The sequence below is a fragment of the Tamandua tetradactyla genome, chromosome 16 (assembly GCF_023851605.1).
Source record: "Tamandua tetradactyla isolate mTamTet1 chromosome 16, mTamTet1.pri, whole genome shotgun sequence".
Classification (NCBI taxonomy): Eukaryota; Metazoa; Chordata; class Mammalia; order Pilosa; family Myrmecophagidae; genus Tamandua; species Tamandua tetradactyla.
The window spans coordinates 67,286,188-67,311,015 of record NC_135342.1 but is presented as its reverse complement, the minus strand read 5'-3'; the positions used below and the strand labels follow the sequence as shown (position 1 = coordinate 67,311,015).

General features: G+C 37.0%; 1 long non-coding RNA gene across 1 annotated transcript in view; it reads right to left on the bottom strand.

The window, feature by feature from the left end:
- The window catches only part of LOC143659711 (uncharacterized), a 76,436-nt gene that overhangs the window by 27,354 nt on the left and 24,254 nt on the right, over positions 1–24,828 (bottom strand). The window lies entirely within an intron of this gene.

Genomic DNA, 24,828 nt, shown 5'->3' with positions numbered 1-24,828 from the left:
ATAACCTAATTGAAAAGGAAATCTATCATTAAGAATATGCTAAAGTAACTTATAAAGTGTATAATCCATACATAAATCATCAGAACTTCCTATTTTTTTCAAGTGGTTTGGACAATGTGTTAATAATGTCTCTGCCAGTGTCTTCGAGCTGAGAACAAATACAATCCAAGTTCAAAGGACACAACATTTTAAATTGTTTTTTGAGCATTTTATATACAGGAACTATATCTGGTCGTACCCAAGAAGTACCTAAAATAAACACTGACAGTTTAAGTTTATTGAATGTTCCAAGGAATGTAAGGTACTTATTTGTTAGATATCAATTCTCATTGGGTCCAGGATGCACTGCACTGTAACAGGTGATAATTGTTAGATACTGCTAGGTCTTTTCAAAAAACAATTATGTCGAAAATACATATTTGTACAAAATATTGCAAGATGTAAGTATTTAGCTTAATAAAAGGACCAAAAGGGGATCCTATCAGAACTGACTACAGACAAAGAGATTTCTGCCTCTTTTTATAACTAATTATTGTACAAAACAATACATGCATATGTAATCAAGCATGTTTCTCAATTTATAGCCTGAACTGGTAACTGGTAGCTTGGTTATTTGATTCAGTGAAGTGGTAACATTGAAAACTTCATATTAATTTCACTTATAGTTAGAAGTCATATTGTCTGTTATCCTAAAGCAGGGAAAAATATTCTATATCCTAACCTCAAGAATTCATTTAAGGAAATTCAGGTATTCCCAATTTAGAAGTAGGTCAAAAGAGAAAATAGGCAAAGAAAAAAAGTCTCTAAATGGTTTAAAAGTGATGTTTCAAAGACCTCACACACATTTTATGAGGAGCACCCCTTTAGAAAAGCATTTATATGCTTGAGACACAGTTTTAAACCAGCTTCATTGTGTGCTTTCCTTGCCTGCAGATTAAAAACAGTAAATTAAAGGGGTGGGAAGGATAATAGACCTATGTTCACTGACAACAGCAAGATGCACCAACTGACAATGAGAAAAAGGCCAGGCAAACTATAACAGACAATAGCACTAAAAAAGCAGAGCTATTCAGAACGATGAAGTGTGAGCAAACAGCCTTGTACACCGTTACAGGAATAATTAAGGACTTTATCTGTAAATGTAATAAAATGAATATTCATAACAATGACCACTTTTCCTATAGCTGGAATGCATATCTTATTTCACAAGCATACTTCAAAATTGTTTTATTAAATGTGAAGATTTAACTGCAGTTGCTCATCACATTGTCATTTATCAGACTGGAAGGGCCTACTGCCACATGCACCATGAAATCTTTTTCAGTTTGTACTCTGCTCTCCACTGTTCTCTATTACTTTATGACACACTATTCTTATAACAGTATAATATAATAATCTCTAAACACATGAGATTACCATAAACAACTTATTGTTTAAAATCCATTGTTGAAATAATTGGTTCCAAAAATGCTTTTACCTAATATGTCATGGCTACTTTATTCCCCCCAAATAAAATAACTTTTAGGACTCAGTATGCTTGCCTGTTTTCCCTAAAATGAGAATAATAATCCCTAGCTAATAGGAGTTTGGTGAGGATTAAATAAGATAATTCATGTAAAATACTTAGCACAGTATCTGGAGCACAGAATGTTCATTCAGTAGTGGTCGCTATTATTTTAGCACTGATAAAACTCATAATGGCTTAAATCCCCTTTTTTTTTCTGTTTATTGAGACACACATTTTATTTGCTGAGCCAAACATTACAATGTATGGATTAAATGTCTTTATAGATTTATGTGTTAGAGGAGGTCGTAGGGGCTCAGAAAGAGAACAGTGGTTGTGAGGGCTGTAGGAAGAAGAGGAAGATCAAAGGATAGTAGTGGCTACCATTCATTAAACTTTTTTTATTTTTAGTTTTTTAATTTTAATATTTTTATCATCAAAAGTTAACATACAAACATATATTCTTGACATAAAAACATTCCATACATGGTATACAATCAATGGCTCACAATATCATCACATAGTTGTATATTCATCACCATGATCATTTTTTTGGACATTTGAATCATTCCAGCAAAAGAAATAAAAAGAAAAAACATGCAGCTAAGATGCTTATATGGGTGGAGATTTATTTCTATGGAAATCATCTAATCAAAGTTACTACCCACAATTGGGTGGGTCACAGCTCCATGATAATCAAAAAGCTCCCAGCCAGCAATATTGAATGAGGATTTAAAGGACATGGCTTTTCTGGTGTGTATCACAAATTCAAACAGGCACAAGGTGGTACTTTTGATTAGATTATCTCCATGGAGATGTGGCACGCCCAATTGTGGGTGTGGCCTTTTGATTAGATGGAGATGTGACTCCACCCATTTCAGGTGGGTCTTGATTAGTTTACTGGAATCCTTTATCAAAAGAAACGTTTTGGAAAGAAAGCTCATAGCAGAATTGGCACATATGCTGACACTTGGGGAACAGAGACACAGATGTTTGGAGATGCCTGGAACCCAGCAGACATTGCCATATGTCTTCCTATGAGATGTTAAGCAAGCCAGAACCTGGAGAAAGCCAAGGGAAGCCAAGAGATGAAAGCCAGCCTGGGAGAAACAAAGTGAGAAATCTCCACAGGAACAGAGGATGAAAGCATGGAGCCCAGGAGCAAGAGCAGGTGCCAGCCACATGTGACTTATAGGTTATTTATAGGTTAAAGTCTAAGCTACTGCACATGTCAGGGAAGCTCATTTTGGTTAATCTTGCTTTGGTTGTCAAGATAACTTTGGACTTGGGGTGTGTTAGTTCTTCATTAATAAACATTAGGGGCTGTCTTTAGTGATCACAAGATTTTAAAATTGAAAACTGGATAAATAGGTACAAGCAAAAGTTAATTGTAGGGTTTTTATAATCACAGAAGCACACGATAAAGGCTATACAGTTATTATCAGAGATCAAGGCAGCTGGATTACAATTCAAAGATTTCAGTTATTTCCCTCTGTCTACTCTAATATACCAGAAAGCAAAAGGAAAAACATCTATACAATAATTCAGTAATCAAAAACATCCCTTAAATGCCAATTTCTCCCTAAATGTTATCTCTGAATATCATGGTAACAATGTTAGTCTTGACTCTCCAGGGCCCTCTTAAGCTATTTCTGGTAACTTCCTCATGAAGGGGAAGCTTGACGGCACATCAGGAACCCTTTATGGTAGTTTCTGATCATACTGATATGATGATGAGATTGATACTTTCTGGTCTTCTGGGTTCTTTACATTAGTGGTTCTCAACCTGCGGCAATTTTGCCCTCCAGGGGACATCTGTCTGGAGATACTTTTGATTGTCACAACTTGGGGGAAAGGATGCTCCTGGGTGGGGACCAGGTGCTAAACATTCTACAATGCACAAGACAGCTCCAACAACAATGAATAATCCAGTTCAAAATGTCCATAATATGGCTACTGATAAGGCCTTCTCCACATTAATAAGGGCTAAGGATAAAGAGCTGATGATTTCTCTACTTGAAAAGCAAAAAACTTTACCTAAAGCCATGAATGTGTCACAACCCAAGCATCCTGATATTTCTTTTAGTACCCACTCAAACCATCTCAAAAAAGGAGTGGGAAAGTAGACATAAAAATGCTAAGCAGCATCGCCAGAGTCCGAGGAATGCAGTCAAGTTTCCTAGAGCCAGTTACTCACTAGCCAGACTGAGTCTTAACTGATCTTAGCTCATGTCCACTCTAACTCAGCCAGCTGTGACCAGGAGAGGAAAAGACTAAAAGGGACAACACATGATAATTTGGGTCTCTGAGGACCATGGGCAGGGCAAATGAAGCCAAAAGTAGGCACTGTGCTAGACAAATGAGTTGCCTAACGTGTCTGGGTACAGAAGAATCATTCGTGGATGTCAAAAAGTTCTATGGGAATCACAGGATTTAAAGTAGTGTCTCTCAACCTCTTTTTTTCATTATGAGTCCCCACCCCCAACAAATCTTTTTAGATATTTTTTTCCCTAATCACACCCCTCCATACATAGGTAACATTTTAATATCATAGATATATTGAATATCTGTTTATGTACTTTGACCCTTTGGAGCACCACAAACCACTGTAATATCAAAGACAATATTCATCCCCCAGGATCAATTTTTACCTCCACATGGGCAGTATCACCTCGGTTGAGAATGTATGATTTAGACCATTGTCTTTAATATTCTTTAGCTCCTTTCCTGGCCCCTATCCTTTTCATTTGTCATTCCCCCAAGCAAAAACATTCCTTGCATTCACCAATGATAGCTGTAACTTACTTAATAATTATGTGCAATTAAGCAACATATGAAAGCATTTGATAAACTGTAAAAGGCTATTAAAATGTTTGTTGTTATTAAGAATGAAATAATAAACCAAGTAACTCTGGCAGCCCACCTCCCTCCTATCAGACCTAATCCTTACTATTAAGGAAAGTCATCGATACTACTTTCCTTGCCAGTTTTTAGGTTGGCTCCTAATAGTCCTAGAAGAACAATAAGGAAAATATTTTGTTGTGTTTGTTCTTTTTTTTTTTAGTTTAGACAGGAATTGAAATAAGTGCACTAGTGGGAACTTGGTAGTAAAGCAGTTGGTCATAAAGAATGAGGTACATGTGAGAAAGAGTTAGCTATTGCTCCACCTGAAATCAATGTAGATTTCAGTGGCTAACTACAGGTTACATAAACATGCTGATGAAAAAGAATAAACATTTCTGTCCTTACTTGTAGGGGTAAAAGGTGAAGGGAGGAAACCCTTGATTATCTGATCCATCATAAACCAGATGAGATCTTAACGGATACCCCTTACACCACACATACACACACACACAACATTCGGGGTACAAATGAGCTTGAAATTTAAATTTTTGACTATACAAAATTTAACTGGGGTTTTTAAATGTAAGATCATCACAACCTATGATGGTTAAATTTATGTGTCAACTTGGCCAGGTTTTGGTGTTTGATCAAGCAAACACTGGCCCAATTGTCAATGCGAGGACATTTTGTGGACTTGAATCATTAGCAAATTGACTGCATCTATGGATGATTACATCTGTAATCAAAGAGATCACCATCAACAATGAGAAGTTGAAGGCTTTAAAAGAAGGGATGATTTTGGCAGTCAGAAGAGAGAATTTCCATCTCTACTTCAATCAGCCAGCCTCTCCTGGGGAATTCATGGAAAACATCATGGGAGTTCCCAGCTTGCAGCTTACCCTATGGAATTTGGATTTGTACATACCTACGGTTACAAGACAATTCTCATAAAAATCTCAATATATTTACAGATATCTCCTGTTGGTTCTGATCCTTAGAGAATCCAATACACAAACTGAAATATGTTCGTGTGCATATTAAGAAGGGCGCAGAATGTATAGCAGTTCTTCCAAACTGATTTGACCAGGGAACAGTTATTATCTCAATATATCCCCTAGCATTTAATATGAGAATGTTTCGAGAAAGACCAAATGGGAAAATGCTGAATTGTCTTCAGCAATCATATCCCTCGATGTTCCCAACTTTCTGTTTTCTCTTTGTCTAGGCAAGCAAATGCTGATGAAGAAAAGTCACACAATACGACAGATTAGTTTACAAGGAATTTTTTATCACTCCTTCAATTTATGATCACCTCAACACACACCTGCAACCCTTTCCCCCTCTCCACAATAACTTTCTCTAACCACCTTTAACTACATACCTTCCCCTTCTGGCAGAGAAAAGTAAAATCTTTCAGATGTTAATTTCTCAGCTATCCAATGCCAAATATCTAAACCTCTCTTCCCATTCTATCTCCCTTCTTATAGTCTGTTACAACACGGATATTGTTCTATCTGCTATATAAGTCTGGTTGCCCCAACACAGCTTTGGATTCCACCCCTCCTACCTTCTCAAGAACTACGTTTTTATTCCCTCTCCTCTAAATTCAACTTCACTTCAATTGAATCCTTCTCTTTGACTTTTTAATTTACTCAATTCTCTCCTTTCTTTCCCATATCCTTTTCAAGGGCTAACCTCTCCTTACCTTCAAAGCCAAACTGCTCAAAAGAGTTGTCTATACTCATTGATTCCATTTTCTCACCTTCCACTTCCTCCTCAACCCATTCGAATCTTGATTTTGCCCCCTTTTCTCCACTGAAACAGCTCTAGCTAACACCAAAAATTAAATTCTATGTCCCTCACTCACTCCAATTTACATTTTCCAGTTCTCATTTACCTGACCTCTCAGCAATGCCTGATTTTACTGACCACTTCCTCCTCTTTGAAACACTGTATCCAGGTTTTCCTTCTATTTCTCCAGCCACAACTCAGGTGTTTTTGTTTTTCTGTTTTTTCGTGTGTGTGTGTGTGTTTGTAGACTTATTCTATCAACTAGTAAATGCTGGAGTTCCTCAAATCACAGAGAACTTTTTTATTCACTCTATGCTTTCTCTCTAAACTATCTCATTCATGCCCATGATTTGAAAAACCATCTATATGGAGATAACTTGTAAATGTATAACTCTGGATCAGACTTCTTTTTTTAAAAATTTTTATTATTAAAACCAATCAACATACACATGAACACTCTTAATGTACATTAAGAACATATGGAACATTCCATACTTGGTGTGCAATCGATGGCTCACAATATCATCACATAGTTGTATATTCATCACCATGTTCGTTTCTCAGAACATTTACATCACTCCAGAAAAAGAAATAAAAAGAAAAAATTCATACATACCATACTCCTCACCCCTCCCTCTCACTGACCACTAGTATTTCCCTCTACCCAATTTATTTTAACATTTGTTCCTCTTATTATTTATTTATTGGCTCAGACTTCTTTGAGTTCCAGTAAATTTAATCACCATCTGATATACCTCAGACATCTCAAAAGGCACTTGAGACTCAACAAATCTATACATTGAATCCATGATATTCCTTTCCTCCATCCCAGAACATGCTAAACATCTACATTCCTCCTGGGTCTCTTTCCCACCTTCCACCCTGTCACTAAATAAAAAACTTGGACTTTGCCCTTAACTTCTTCCACCAATCAATCACCGACAACTCTGGATTCTGCCTCATCGTCACTTCTTAAGTTCATCCACTTCTCTTTTCCCCAAGCCTTCACTCAGCTTTGTTCATGCCACCATCATCTCTTTCCTGAACTACTGACTGGTCTTCCTGCCTCCAGCTTGCCCACTGGCACAATCTAGTATCAACACTGTATTAAAAATTCAGAACATCCCAGTTTCTTAGTATTTAGAAAGCATTCCATGATCTGGTTCTTGCATCCTTCTCTTCTGACTCCTCCTCAGAGTTTACTTTTCACCCACTTCAAATTTGTAGTTCTATCAGAATGTACCACATACATTTTTTAAAAATTTTAATGCAATTTTAACCACATACACTTTTGCCTCCAGATTTTAGATCCTACTATTTCTCCCACCTGGAATACCCTACACTGTCCCCACCCCTAACTTGTCTGGCTAATTTTTCTGGTTGCTCAGGACTCAACTAAAACATCTCTGTTTTTGCTGTGTTCTTGTAAGAGTCCCCAAGCCTCTGTTAGGAACCACTTCTTTGAACTTTCTCTTATCATGGCATTTATCACACTAATAAAACCATCTTTTTTTTTTTTTTTCGCCTGGGCAGGCACTGGGAATTGAACCTGGGTCTCTAGCATGGTAGGCGAGAACTCAAAACCATCTATTTTCTGTGTGCTTTGACTAAGTTTTTTGAGGTCAGGGACTGTTTTATTTCACTGTGGTACATCCAATGCCTAGCACAGTGCCTGGCCCATAATAAGCACTCAATAAATATCTGTTTAATGAATGCAGACAATGACCTTATCTTTGTTGTATGTGAAGGGCTCATTCTTTATGTAATATTTATGGAAAAGGCACATCTAAACTATCACAGAAACTTCTACTCTGAGAAAAACTGTGGCATGTTTAAAATTTCAGATAAGAGAGAATCAACAGTTAAAAGTTTCCTGTTTGAAAGAAATAAGGGAAGTTAAATATTAAAGCCAACACTTCAGAAGTGCTCGGCCAAGTGGGGTGACAGATGGGGGTCAAAACAAACATTCAAAAATTAAGTTGACTTGTGTTTTTAATAGTGACCTCACTGTGGCAAGATTAACTGGAAATTATGCTTGTTTTCTGAAGAGCTGTATATGTTCATAGGGTGTAGCATATGAACTAATCAATTGCTTTGCAACCTGGAAGCATTTGGCAAATACTTGCTGACTGATTGCTTATACTTTCTGACTGATTGTTTTACAATCTGGTTATTAGCCAAATCTCCAAGCAGAAAGTGTATGATTTGTTTTTTTATTGCCTGTCCACCATCAAAATGCATCAAAATGACACTGCAAATACAATGTATGATTAAAGAAACCGCTTGGAGGAATGGAGTCATCTTTGACTCTTTTCCCTTACCCTCCACGTTCAATCCATCAGCAAGTCCTGTCAGCTCAATTTCCTATAGTATAGCTTCAATCAGACAGCCTTTCACCTCTCTACTGCCGCAGTGGTCATCCAAGCCAAAATTAAATCTCACCTGAACTGCTACAACAGCCTGCCAATTGGAAAAAATACCACTAATGCAAACTATGGACTATAGTTCACAGTAATTTTTAAATACCTTTTCATCAATTGTAACAAAAGTACCATACCAATTTTCTTTTGGGAGCAATAAGAAAGTTCTCAAATTGAATGTGGTGATGAATGCACAACCCTGTGATTATACTGAGGGCCAGTGATTATACACTGTGGATGGAGTTTGTGAATAAAACTGTTTTTAAATAAATAAAATTTTAAAAAGCTACAAATGGTTATATAGTCGGGAGGGGGGGCACCTCCCAACTACCACAACAAAAAACACCAGATAGCTTAAAAAAATAAATTCTACCAATCATTCCAAGAAGAATTAATACCAATTCTGCTCAAACCGTTCCAAAAACTTGAAGAGGAAGGATACTACCTAACTCATTCCATAAGGCCAACATAACCCTAATACCAAAACCAGATGAAGATACTACAAGAAGAAAATTACAGAATAGTTTTTCTCTAATGAATACAGATGCAAAAATCCTCACCAAAAATGCTTGCAGATCGAGTCCAACAACACATCAAAAGAATTAAACACCATGATCAAGTGGGTTTTATACCAAGCATGCAAGGGTGGTTCAACACAAGAAAATCAGTTAATGTATTATAACACATTAACAACTTGCAGAATAAAAACCACATGATCATCTCGATTGACTCAGAAAAAGCACTTGAAAAAATCCAACATCCTTTCTTGATAAAACACTTCAAAATACAAGATTAGAAGGAATCTTCCTCAACATGAAAAACCCACAGCTAACATTGTACTCAATGGTGAAAAAATGAAAGCTTTCTCTCTAAGATTCAGAATAAGACAAGGATGCCCACTGTCACCACTGTTATTTAACATTTGTGCTAGAAGTTCTAGCAAGAGCCGTTAAAAGCAAAGAGAAGTAACAAAAGCTACCCAAATTGGAAAGGAAAAAGTAAAATGTTCACTACTTGCAAATGACATGATCCTATATATAGAAAGTTCAAAAAAATCTACAACCAAGCTACTAGAGCTAATAAAAAAGTTCCACAAAGTGACTGGGTACAAGATCAATACACAAAAATCAGTAGTGTTTCTATATACTAATAACAAGGACTCTAAGGAGGAAATCAAGAAAAAATTATCAGATATCTAGGAATAAATTTAATCAAGGACGTAAAGGACCTGTACACAGGAAACTATAAACCATTGCTAAAAGAAATCAAAGAAGACCTAAATAAATGGAAGGACAATCCATGTTCATGGATTGGAAACCTAAATATCATTAAGATGCCAATTCTACCCCAATTGACTTATAGATGCTATGCAATCCTAATCAAAATTCCAATAGCCTTCCTCACAGAAATGAAAAGCCAATTATCAAATTTATTTAGAAGAGTAAGGGGCCCCAAATAGCTAGAGTCATCTTGAAAAAGAACAAGTTTGGAGGGCTTATACTTCCTGACTTTAAAGTATATTACAAGGCTACACTGGTCAAAACAGCATAGCACTGGCATAAAAATAGATATATCGACCAAGGGAATTGAATTGAGAGTTTAAAAATACACCTTCCCAACCATGGCTAAGGCAAGGCTGCCGATCCACTCAATTGAGAAAGAATAGTCTCTTCAACAAATGGTGTTGGGGAAACTGGATATCCATATACAAAAGAAAGAGGACCCCTCTCTCATACCATATACAAAATTAACTCAAAATGGATCAAAGATCTTAATAGAAATACCAGGACCACAAAACTTCTAGAAGAGAATATAGGGAAAATTCTTCAAGATCTTGTGGTAGGCAATGGTTTCTTAGACTTTTCACCCAAAGCACAAGGCACAAAAAAAAGAATAAACAGACTTCCTCAAATTAAAAACTTTTGTGCATCAAAGGACTTGTGAAGAAAGTGGAAAGGACAACCTATTGAACGGAAGAAAGTATTTGGAAACCACATATCCAGTAAGGGCTAAATATCCAGAATATTTAAAGAAATCTGTAATATGACAAGAAAAAGACAAACAATCCAATTATAAAGTCTACTAAAGACTTGAATAGACATTTCTCCAAAAAGGAAATACAAAAGGCTAAAGAGACATGAAACGATGGTCAACATCATTAGCTATTAACAAAATACAACTCAAAACCAAAGGAGATATCATTTCACACCTACTAGACTGGCCATTATTGAAAAAAAAAACAAAAGTACAAGAATTGGAGAGGATGTAAAGAATTAGGAACACTCATGTATTGCTGGTAGGAAAGTGAAATGGTGCAGCCATTATGAAAGACAGTTTGGCAGTTCCTCAGGAAGCTAAGTATAGAAGTGCTATATGATCCAGCAATCCTGGATATACTATACACTATATACCAGGTATATACCCAGAAGAACTGAAAGCAGGAACTTGAACAAAAATTTTCACACATGTTCATAGAAGCATTATTCAAAATTACCAGAGATGGAAGCAATCCAAATGTCCATCAACCAATGAATGGATAAAGAAAATGTGGTATATACATATGATGGAATATTATTCAGCTGTAAGAAGAAATGGAATCCTGATGCCTGCAAGAACACAGATGAACCTGGAGATATTATGTTGAGTAAAATAAGACAGACACAAAAGGAGAAATATTGTATGATCTCACTAATATGAACTAAGTATAATAAGCAAACTCATAAAGTTAGAATTTAGAATATAGGTTACCAGAAGATGGGGTAGAGTATGGGGAGCTGATGCTTAATTTGTGTAGAATTTCTAGTTAGGTTGATTGTAAATGTTTGGAAATGGATAGAGGTGATTATACTCACATTATTGCAAGTATAATTAATAGCGGTGAATTATGTATGTGACGTGGTTAAAAGGTGAAGTTTGGGGTCGTATATGTTACTAGAATGAAAGTTAGAAGATAAAACATGGGACAAAAAAGTGAGCCCTGCTGTGGATGATGGACAGGGGTTAATAGTACAATATATATTAGTCAGGATTCTCTAGGGAAACAGAAACAACAGGAGATATCTGTAAATATGAGATTTTATAAAAGTGTCTCACACAACTTGGGGGATGCATGAATCCAAATTCCATAGGGCAGGTTGCAAGCTAGTAACTCTGATGAAGATCTTTGATGAATTCCCCAGGAAAGGCTGGGTGACGGAAGTAGAGATGAAAATTCTCTCTTCTGAAAGCTGAAGTTATTACTTCTCCTCTAAAAGCTTTCAAGTGATTGGATTAAGTGTCTCGGGAAGATGCTCCCCTTAGTTGACTATAGATGTAATCAGCCATAGATGCAATCAACCTACTGATAATTTAAGTCCACAAAATGTCCTCACAGTAACAGTTAGGCCAATGCCTGCTTGTCCAGACAACTGGGCACTCTTCACCCAGCCAGGTGACACATGAACTTCACAAATATAAGAATGATCATTCATGAATTATAACAAATGTACAACACTAATACAAGATGTTGATATTAAGGTGATATATGGGGAAAAATACACCCAATGTAAACTGAAAAAAAAATCACAATGAAATATCTCTTCACATCCACTAGAACAGCTATCATAAAAACCCAGATAATAACAAATGTTGGCAGTTTATCAAAGGTTGAACATAGAGTTACCACATGGACTAATAACTCCACTCCTAGGTAAAAAGTCAAAATAAATGAAAATGTATGTCCAGAGGAAAATAACTAAAATCAGGAATTAAAGGGACATTATAAATGATCCCACAGAAATAAAAATAATTAGATAACCTAGATGAAATAGACAAATTGCTAGAAGTAAACAAATTATGTAGACTGACTCAAGAAGAAATGGGTTTCAATAGACCAGTGTCCTAGTTTGCTAGCTGCTGGAATGCAATACACCAGAAATGGAATGGCTTTTAAAAGGTGGAATTTATTAAGTTGCAAGTTTACAGTTCTAAGGCCAAGAAAATGTCCCAGTTAAAGCAAGTCTATAAAAATGTCTAAATTAAGGCACCAACAAGAGGTTCTGCCTTCACTCAAGAAAGGCAGAGGAAGTTCAGGGTTTCCTCTCTCAACTGGAAAGGCACATGGTAAATATGATGATGTCTGCTAGCTTTTCACTTCCTGTTTCCTCCTTTATCTCCAAAGGTCTTTGGTTGTGTGGCCTCTCATGGGTCTTGTGACTCTTGCTCTTAAGAATTTTCTAAAAATGCTTTCTCTTTAAAGGATTCCAATAAACTAATCAAGACCCATCTGGAATGGGTGGAGTCACAACTCCATCTAATCAAATGTTAATACCCACAATTGGCTGAGTCACATCTCCATGGGAACAATCAAAAAGCTCCCAGCCAGCAATACTGAATGGAGATTAAAGGACATGGCTTTTCTGGGTTCACCACAGATTTAAACTGGTATAACCTGTAACAAGTAAAGGAATTGAATCAGTAATAAATACAATTCTCCCATAAAACAAAAGTCAAGGACTAGATAGCTTTACTGGTGAATCCTACCAAAAAGATTCACAGAAGAATTGGACCAATACTGTTCAAACTCTTCTAAAAAATTGAAGTGGAGGGACCACTTTCTGCCTCATTCTATGAGGCTAGCCTCACCCTAATACAAAAGCCAGATAAAGATACTACAAGAAAGGAAAATTACAGACCAATATCCTTTGTGACTATTGATGCAAAATTTCAACAAAATACTAACAAACCAAAAAAGGAAAATTGGGTAGACTGTTATACTAGTGGTCAAGGAGAGGGAGGGGTAAAGGTTATGGGATGTATTTTTTTTCTTTTTTCTTTTTATTTCTTTTTCTAGAGTGATGAAAATATTCTAAAAATGATCATGGTGATGAATACACAACTGTGTGATGATATTGTAAGCCACTGATTGTATACTTTGGATGGACTATATGATGCATGAAGCTATCACAATAAAAATATTCTTTAAAAATACCAATAAGGGGACTTCCGGAGAAGATGGCGGCTTAGTAAGACGCGCGGGTCTTAGTTCCTCCTCCAGAAAAGCAACTAAAGAAAGAGAAACAATACGAAACAGCTCCCGGAGTCACGACAGAGACCAAAAAGACAGCGTACCCCATTCTGGAACAGCTGAACGGGCAGGGAGAATCTGCTGCGGTGAGATACCCAGGGGGCGCGCGTTTTCCCGGCCGGGACGGCTGGCGACTGGGGTCCCCTCCACACACGTGGCTCCCCGTGTGGCATAATTTTATTCTTGGCCTGGTGGCTTAGTCTCTTTCTCTCCCTCCCTCGCCATTTTGGCACGTCCAGTTCTTCTAGACCTCTGAATTACAAGCCTCACCAGCGACTAGTGATGATACAGCCTTGTCTCTCTAACCCTATTGGCCTTCTCTTTAGTCCTCCACCTACCCAACATCCTCTGCTACAGGTACACTCAGGAACAGCATGTCTATGGTCACAGTCACTCATCCGTCCTCCCTGTGTGATTGGCTACCCTCCCCTGGAGGCCACGCCCTAACTCCGCCTCTCCTCAAACTGTATATAATCCAGGGCTCGCTGAGCCCCGTGGTCTTTAGCTACTGGCGGCCCTGGCATAAGCGTCTACCAACAATAAAGCTACCTCGCTTCATGCCTTAATTGACTCGGCCTCCAGTCCTTTAGACCCGCAGCAAGGTCTCCTGCGTGCGCCCCTTGGACCCAGACCCCCGGCTCGAGCCCCTTTTCTGCGTGCGGCAGTGTCGTCTAGCAAGCAGTGAGAAGCTGAGGGGTAGAGGGTCCCCGATAGTTTAGCAGTTGGGCCAAACCGCATCCCCAGTCTGACTGGGAACGTTGGATAGCGGGGCCCTCCCGTCACGCTTGGCGTTTCGGGCCAGCTGGGCAATTAGGACCGGCACTCTCCCAAGCCGCGGCGGCCAGCGACCCCCGCCTCCACGCACGGTTTCCCGGGCCGACTGCCGTGCAGACAGACGAGCGCCACGAGAGCCACCTACTGGGCAGGAAAAGAAAAACAGAGCCCAGAGATTTCACAGAAAAAGCTTTCAACCAGCTGGGTCCCAAACCTAGGGAAATCTGATCAAATGCCCAGACACCAGCAGAAAATAATGGATGACGCTCGGAAAATTGAAGATATGGCCCAGTCAAAGGAGCAAACCAATAGTTCAAATGAGATACAGGAGCTGAGACAACTAATGCTGAATATACGAACAGAAATGGAAAAACTCTTCAAAAACCAAATCAATAAATTGAGGGAGGACATGAAGAAGACATGGGCTGAACAAAAAGAAGAAATAGAAAATCTGAAAAAACAAATCACAGAACTTATGGGAGTGAAGGACAAAGAAGAAAAAATGGAAAAAACAATGGATACCTACAATGGTAGATCTAAAGAGACAGAAGCTACAATTAGTGAACTGGAGGATAGAACATCTGAATTCCAAAAAGAAACAGAAACTATAGGGAAAAGAATGGAAAAACTTGAGCAGGGGATCAGGGAACTGAATGACAATATGAAGCGCACAAATATACGTGTTGTGGGTGTCCCAGAAGGAGAAGAGAAGGGAAAAGGAGGAGAAAAACTAATGGAAGAAATTATCACTGAAAATTTCCCAACTCTTATGAAAGACCTAAATTTGCAGATCCAAGAAGTGCAGCGCACCCCAAAGAGAATAGACCCAAATAGGCGTTCTCCAAGACACTTACTAGTTAGAATGTCAGAGGTCAAAGAGAAAGAGAGGATCTTGAAAGCAGCAAGAGAAAAACAATCTGTCACATACAAGGGAAACCCAATAAGACTATGTGTAGATTTCTCAGCAGAAACCATGGAAGCTAGAAGACAGTGGGATGATATATTTAAATTACTAAAAGAGAAAAACTGCCAACCAAGACTCCTATATCCAGCAAAATTGTCCTTCAAAAATGAAGGAGAAATTAAAACATTTATAGACAAAAAGTCACTGAGAGAATTTGTGACCAAGAGACCAGCTCTGCAAGAAATACTAAAGGGAGCACTAGAGTCAGATACGAAAAGACAGAAGAGAGAGGTATGGAGTAAAGTGTAGAAAGAAGGAAAATCAGATATGATATATATAATACAAAAGCCAAAATGGTAGAGGAAAATATTATCCAAACAGTAATAACACTAAAAGTTAATGGACTGAATTTCCCAATCAAAAGACATAGAATGGCAGAATGGATTACGACCCAGCAATACCACTGCTAGGTATCTACTCAAGGGACTTAAGGGCAAAGACACAGACGGACATTTGCACACCAGTGTTTATAGCAGCATTATCTACAATTGCAAAGAGATGGAAACAGCCAAAATGTTCATCAACAGACGAGTGGCTAAACAAACTGTGGCGTATACCTACGATGGAATATTATGCAGCTTTAAGACAGACTAAACTTATGAAGCATGTAATAACATGGATGGACCTAGAGAACATTATGCTGAGTGAGTCTAGCCCAAAACTAAAGGACAAATACTGTAAGGTCCCACTGATGTGAACCGACATTCGAGAATCAGCTTGGAATATATCATTGGTAACAGAGACCAGCAGGAGTTAGAAACAGGGTAAGATAATGGGTAATTGGAGCTGAAGGGATACAGACTGTGCAACAGGACTAGATACAAAAACTCAAAAATGGACAGCACAATAATACCTAAGTGTACTGTAACTATGTTGGAACACTGAATGAAGCTGCACCTGAAATATGGTTTTTTGTTTGTTTGTTTGTGTGTTTGTATCTTTTGTTTTTGTTTTTTTCTTTTTCCTTTTTATATATATATATATTATTAGTATTATTATTTTAATTCTCTTCTCTATATTAACATTCTATATCTTTTTCTGCTGTTTTGCTAGTTCTTTTCCTAAATCGATGCAAATGTACTAAGAAATGATGATCATACATCTATGTGATGATACTAAGAATTACTGAGTGCATTTGTAGAATGGAATGATTTCTAAATGTTGTGTTAATTTCTTTTCTTTTTTTTGGTTAATAAAAAAATTAAAAAAAAATACCAATAAGCCAAATCCAATAGCAATTAAAAATATTGTACAGCATGATCAACTGGGATTTATCCCAGGTATGCAAAGGTGGTCCAACATAAGAAAATCAATTCATGCAATACACCTTATTAATACAGAATAAAGGAAAACAAAAACCCACCTGATCATCTAAATTGACGCATAAGAGGCATTTGACAAAATCCAGCATCTCTTTCTGATAAAAAAAAACACCATAAAACTAGTGTGATGGCTTGAAAGGATACATGTGCCCTAAAAAAAAACATGTTTTAATCCTAATCCCATTTTGTAAAGGCAATATCCCTATTTAATCCCTATCCAGCATCATAGGTTAGAAACTTGAATAGGCTAGCTCCACAGAGATGTGACTCAATTAATTGTAGGTATTAAACTTGAGTAGATGGAGATATGTCTCCACCCATTCCAGGTGGGTCTTGATTACTTTACTGCAATCCTTTAAAAGAGGAAGCATTTCGGAAAAGGTTTGAGATCTGAGAGAGCCATTAGAATGATGAAAACGTAGCCATGAGAAGCAGCAAGTCCACTAGCCAGCGACCCTTGGAGATGAAGAAGAATACCTCCGGGGGAGCTTCACGAAGCAAGAGGCCTAGTAGATGTTACCATGTTCACCATGTGCCTTTCCAGTTGAGAAACACTGAACTACACTGGCCTTTCTTGAGTGAAGGCGACCTCTTGTTGGTGCTTTAATTTAAACATCTCTACAGACTTGCTTTAATTGGGACATCTTCACGGCCTAAGAACTGTAAACTTGCAAATTATTAAATTTTCCTTTTTAAAAACTGTTCCATTTCTGGTATATTGCATTCTGGCAGCTAGCAAACCAGAACAACTAGGAATAGAAGGAAACAGCCTTAACATGATAAAGGTTGTTTAAAAACATAAAAAATCCACAGCTATCATACTCAATGATGAAAGAATGAAAGCTTTCAGGAACAAAACAAGGATGCCCACTGCCATCACTGTTATAGAACACTGTATTGAAAGATCTAGAGCAATTAGGCAAGAAAAAGAAATAAAAGACATCCAAATTGGAATGGAAGAAATAAAACTCTATTTGTATATGACATGATCCTATACATAGAGAATCCTGAAAAATCCACAACAAAGCTATGACAGCTAATAAACAAATTCAGCAAAGTGGTGGGGTACAAGATCAATACATAAAATTCAGTAGTGTTTCTATACACTAGTAATGGACAATCTGAAGAGGAAATAAAGGAAAAAGTTCCATTTACAATACCAACCAAAAGCATCAACCCTAGATTAAATTAAACAAGGATGTAAAGGACTTATACATGGGAAACTATAAAACATTGCTAAAAATAATAAAGAAGACTTAAATAAATGTAAGGACAATCCATGTTCATGGATTGAAAGATGAAATATTAAGATGTCAATTCTACCCAAAGTGACATACAGATTCAATGCAATTTCAAAAAAAATTCCAATAGCCTCCTTTGCAGAATTGGAAAAGCTAATCATCAAATTACTATGGAAGTGTAAGCAGCCCTGAGTAGCTAAAACAATCTTAAAAGAGAAGAAAAAAGTTGAAAGACCAACATTTCCTGGGTTTAGAACTTGTTACAAAGCTACAGTAATCAAAACAGCATGGTACTTCAACAGAAGAATGGCTAAACAAACTGTGGTATATACGTACGATGGAATATTATGCAGCTTTAAGACAAGATAAACTTATGAAACATTTAATAACATGGATGGACCTAGAGAACATTATGCTGAGTGAGTCCAGCCAAAAACTAAAGGACAAATACTGTATGGTCCCACTGATGTGAACGGACATTCGAGAATAAACTTGAAATATGTCAATGGTAACAGAGTCCAGCAGGAGTTAGAAACAGGGTAAGACAATGGGTAATTGAAGCTGAAGGGATACAGACTGTGCAACAGGACTAGATACAAAAACTCAAAAATGGACAGCACAATAATACCTAATTGTAAATTAATCATGTTAAAACACTGAATGAAGCTGCATCTGAGCTATAGGGTTTTTTGTTTGTTTGTTTGTTTGTTTGTTTTACTATTATTACTACTTTTATTTCTTTTCTCTATATTAACATTTTATATCTTTTTCTGTTGTGTTGCTAGTTCCTCTAAACCGATGCAAATGTACTAAGAAACGATGATCATGCATCTATGTGATGATGTTAAGAATTACTGAGTGCATATGTAGAATGGTATGATTTCTAAATGCTGTGTTAATTTCTTTTTTTTTCTTTCCGTTAATAAAAACAAACAAACAAAAAAAAAAACAGCATGGTACTGACACAAGGACAGGCAAATAGACAAATGGAATTGAATTGAAAGTTCAGAAATAAACCCTCACATTCATGGCCAATTGATTTTTGACAAGGGTACCAAGTCCATTCAATGGGGGAAAGAATAGTTTCTTCCACAGATGGTGCAGAAAACTGGATATCCATGTGCAAAAGAATGAAGGTGAACTCCCATATCACACCAATATAAAAATTAACTCTAAATGGATCAAATACCTAAATATAAGAACTAAATCTGTAAAACTCCTAGAAGAAAACATAGGGAAACATCTTCAGGACCTTATGTTAGGCAGTGTTTTCTTAGGCCAAAAGCACGAACAACAAAAGAAAAAATAGATAAATGGAACTTCATCAAAAATTAAAACTTTTGTAAATCAAAGGACTTCATCAATAAAGTAAAATGACAACCTACTGAATGGGAGAAAATATTTGGAAACCATATATCTAATAAGCGTTTTAATATCTAGTATATATAAAGAACTTCTACAACTCAACAACAACAAAAAAGACCATTAAAAAATGGGAAAAAGACTTGGGGATAGACATTTCTCCAGAGAAGATATACAAATGACCAATAAATACATGAAAAAATACTTAAGATCATTATCCATCAGGGAAATGCAAAGCAAAACCACAATGAAACATCATTTTACACCCACTAGAAAGGTACTATTAAAAAAAAAAAGGAAAATAACAAGTGTTGGAGAGAATGTAGAGAAATAGGAACACTCGTACATTGTTTGTGGGAGTGTAAAATGGTGCAGCTACTGTGGAAAACAATTTGGTGATTCCTCAGGAAGTTAACCATATGACCTAGCAATCCCACTTCTCAGTATATACTCAAAAGAATTGAAAACAGGGTCTCAAACAGATATTTGCATTCCAATGTTTATAGTGGCATTATTCATAATTGCCAAAAGTTGAAAGCAACCCAAGTGTCCATCAACAGAGGAATGGATAAGCAAACTATGGTATATACATACGATGGAATATTATTTGGCCCTAAAAAAAGACTAAAGTTTTAGTGCTTGCTTCAATATGGATGAATCTTGAAGACATCATGTTGAGTGAAATAAGCAGACACAAAAGGACAACTACTGTATGAGCTCCCTTATATGAACACACACACATATGTATGCAAATTCATAAAGTCAGAAACTAGAATACAGGCTTTTAGGGGCTGGGATAAGGGAGAAGGATGGAGAGTTAATCTTTTATTGGCACAGAGTTTCTGTTTGTGGTGATGGAAAAGTCTGGCAATGGATGTTGGTGATGAAGGCACAACTTTGTGAATGTAACTAATACCACTGGACGGTATATTTGCAAAGAGCTGAAAAGGGAAATTTTAGGTTGTATATGACAACACGTACACACACACAAATCCAATAGAACTGTATAACACAAAGAGTGAACTCTAATATAAACAGTTGGCTAACGTTAGTAGCATTATCATAATTTTGCTTCATCAATTATAACAAAAGTTCCATACTAATGCAAACTGTTATAATGGGGAAGACTGTGTATGTGTGTTTGTGGGGAGTGTATGGGAACATGTAGTTTCTGTATGACTTTTCCATAAACCTGCAAATGTTCTAATTTTTAAAAAGTGAATTAAAAAAATATGTTCATGCAAAAACTTGTATAGAAATGTTCATAGCAATATTATTCATCAAAGCCAAAAAATGGGAACTCAAATGTTCATTAACTGATGAATGAATAAACAAAATGTGGCATATCCATAGACTGTAATATTATTCAACTTTAAAAAAGAATGAAATACTGATACATGCTGCAACATGCATGAATCTTGAAAACACTATGCTAAGTGAAAAAAAAACAATCACAAAAGTTCACATAGTGTATTATTCCATTACATGAAATATCCAGAATAGGCAAATCTATAGATGTGAAAATTATATTAGTAGTTGCTTAGGAGAGTGGGAAATGGAAAATAACTACTAATAGCCACAGGGCTCTTTTTAAAGTGATGAAAATGTTTAAAAATTAGACTGGGGTGATAGTTGCACAACTCTGTTAATATACTAAAAAGTATATTTAGTTGTATACTTTGTGTGATATATAATGGTATGTGAATTATGTTTCAATAAAGTTGCTGAAACAAACAAAACAAAATCCTCCTGGGGGTTCCCAGCCCACAAAGCCGTTCTCTGTTCATTCACTCACCTCCAACTATGCTCTCTTCTTTCTTACCAATTTCTAGGCCTTTGCATTTGTGGTGCCTGCTTAGAACAGTCTAACCCAAACTATCTCTAGATAGCCATCTCATTACATGGTTTTAATTCAGATGAGGGCATCTCAGAGATATTTTCTCTGATTATTCTAGCTAAAGAAGCCTTTCCTCTTTCAAATGTTGTCTTTTATATTCTGTCAAAGCAGATAGAGGTTAAAGGCTTGAATATATTCAACTCATTGTGCATTAGATAGTACCTTAAAATCAGGTAATTTCCTGATCAAAGCAGGACTGGAGTTCTTATAGAAGGAGATGAAAGGGGTATGTGACTGTGGTATTGTCCCATGTTGCAGTTTTCTTTATCTGTTACTGCTGTAGAACTTTGCAGTTGAAGTGTCTGGGGAATGTTAGTGTTTTCATGCCTTTTTCTTGGGATCATTGGTATAATCTTATTTAATCAGCTATTTAAACAGTTCTTTTGGGAACTCTCTTTGCAGGTCTTACCAGTTGTCTGTTAACCATATATGCTAGGTAGAGGGAGACAGAAAAGGAGGAAAAGGAGAGGGGAAAAAAAAGGAAAGGAGATAAAGATTGAAGCAAGGAAATTCCCTTAGTTGTTTGAGTGTCTATTTTCTGTCTTTCCCTACCCCTAGAATGTTTCTGTCTGGTTTGCCAAAAAGATGCTCAATAAATATTTAATGACCAAGTGACCAAATTCCATACCAACATAAGTCTAAGATTAAAGCATGAGTAAATTGTTTGAAACTTTCCAATTACTCCTTACACTTCTCATGACTACAATGAACTGCAAAGACAGCTATTCTCAAACTATATTGCTTAGGCATCTACCATCTGGGTGCTTGTTAAAATTATACATTTTTGGGCCACACCTCCATGGATTAGCCCATTCTGTTCTTTTAACTATACATTTGCCTCCCTGCAAAAGCAAATATCACAAAAAGGTTAGAACAAGTCTACGTGACCAGTCTTGGCAGTCCTTCCATTGCCTGGAACTAGACACTATGGTTATTGATTGTAAGAGAAACTAGAATGAACCTACAGTAACTTTTCAGGTGGTTCAATGTTTTCTTTTTATTCTTCCCACAATAAAGGTTGAAAGGGACAAAAAGTAATATTTATGGGTCAGACCCCATGTGTGCTTTCCCTCATTTAATCATCCCATCACAGCCCTGTGAGGTAACTCCACCTTGGTCAAGTGCTGGGATTTAGGAACACCAGCAGTGAGGAAAACTAGAATTGTGTGCCTCCTGGTGGACTACACTGCAAAGTACATATCATCATTGATGGAGATCCCTTACCAAAAATGTTTAACCTGAATCTAATCATGTGACAGTCAAAACCAGAACACGGGACATTATACCAGACAACTGGCCTAGACTATTCAAATTGTCAATGTCAAGAAAAACAAAAAATTTAAAATTCAGGTAAACTGTTTAAAGTTAAGGAACACTAAAGAACTATGACATTTAAATTCAAGAGTGAACTTTGAATCCTAAATTCAAAAAAGAAAGGCAGAAAAAGCCATTGTGGGAACAATTAGAAATTTTTTAATGGCCTATGTATTAAATAACATTTCTGAATAAATATTAAATGCATTGGGAATCACTGTGTGTGTGTGTGTGTGTGTGTGTGTGTGCGCGCGCGCGTGTGTATACCTTAAAAGGAAAGTGGTAATCCTCTTTTAGAGCCTGGAAAACTGAGGTTTGGAAAGGTAAAGTGACTTGCCCAAGAATCCACAGCCAATAAATGTCAACAACAAAACAGGCCCAGATCTGTCTGCTTCCACAGTGTCCTTGGCCACTGGATGCTTTTTCTCCTGCAGCATCCCCAAGAAGCAAGAGATAGGGCTGTGGTTTACAATGTCTTCAAAGTGATGGGAGTGGTTATGGAGTATGGGTATCTAAATGTATAAAAATTAATCAAGCTGTTTAGCTTAGGATTAGCACTTTACTGCCATGTATACCTCAGTTAAAAAAAAAAAGGAAAAAACTGGTTAAAAAAATTAGTAGGCCTTATGGGATTGTCTGCTAAAGTATTTATAAAATTATTGGCATATCATGTAGCTATTTAAAAATCTTAAATAAAATATTAACAGAACTTATGACACATTATGACTATGATGGCTTAATAATAACAAACCTATTAATATTTTAGATTGGAATATAAAATTGTTAAAATTTTAATTTTTTTTCCTATAAAAATGGAAATTTCATATGGTTTGACCTAAGAATTCATATTAAGAGGTGGAAAGAAAAATAATTTGATCATCTCCATAGATATCAACTATGGACTAACTATAATATAAAAACTCACTGAACTGAAGTCTAGAACATAGGTCATCAGGTTGGGGCCTATTGTAAAGGATCCCAGATTGTAAGCTCTTACAGCAGTCACATATATTCAGGAGTTGTAACGGTTATTTCTAAATTCTGATGTGCTGAGCTGTTTGTATATAACCTGGTCGTTCCCAGAAACTTTGGGTATTTGTGACACCTGAGACTCAGAGGTAGAGTTCTGAAGCTATGAAAGTCAGCAGTGCCCCATACAGGAACTGTTAGGGTGGGCCACAGTGGCTCAGCAGGCAGAGTTCTCATCTGCCATGCTGGAGACCTGGGTTCGATTCCCCACGTCTGCATGCAAAAAAAAAAAAAGTTGAAAAAGTAATCAGACTTTGAGTAGAGATATGAATGAATATCTGTGATCCAGATAGGACTAAGGTGCATCAGAACATCCATACTGTATTAGTTAGGGTTCTCTAGAGAACCAGAATCAACAGGAAACACTTGCAAATATAAAATTTATAAGTGTCTCATGTAACCGCAGGAACACAGAGTCCAAAATCTGCAGGGCAGGCTGTGAAGCCGACGATTCCGATGGAGAGTCGGGCCAAATTCCACAGGAGAGGTTTGCCGGCTGAAGCAGGAAGAAGAGACTGTCTCTTCTGAATCCTTCTTTAAAGGCTTCCAGTGATTAGACTGAGCATCACTCATTGCAGAAGACACTCCCCTTTGGCTAATTACAAATGGAATCAGCTGCAGATGCAGCTGACGAGATCATGATCTAATTCTATGAAATGTCCTCATTGCAACAGACAGGCCAGCACTTGCCCAACCAGACAAACGGGTACCACCACTTGGCTAAGTTGACATATGAAGATGACCATGACACATATTTTAAAATTTCAACATCTGTGTGAGACCAAAATTTATATTTTGGGTAGAACATTACCTAATTTAACTTATATGGTCAGTTTAATTGAACACCACAAGTACATGGAATCTTGAATAGGGCGTGAGATTTTGTTGTTTTGTTCAGGTTAGTGTGATGCCCCGATATATCCCAGAGTAATCTGGGCAGTGAATAGAGAAGTATTTGCAAAGTCCCCTTGGAGGACTGGGGAGACAAAAGGAGGAAATATTCAACTTCCCCATTTGGAGAATTTCTGATATTTTTGCAATCAGTGGGGACAACCAAATCAATATGCTGAGTCTTAAATCTTGGGGTTCACCTCTATGAAACTTATTCCTGCAAAGGATAGGCTAAGCCTACTTAAAACTATGCCTAAGAGTCACTCATAGAGCCTCTTTTGTTGCTCAGATGTGACCTCTCTCTCTAAGCTAGTTTGACAGGTGAACTCACTGCCCTCTCCACTAGGTGGAACATGACTCCCAGGGGTATAAATCCCAGGTACCACCACTGTAATGTGGGACAGAACCTC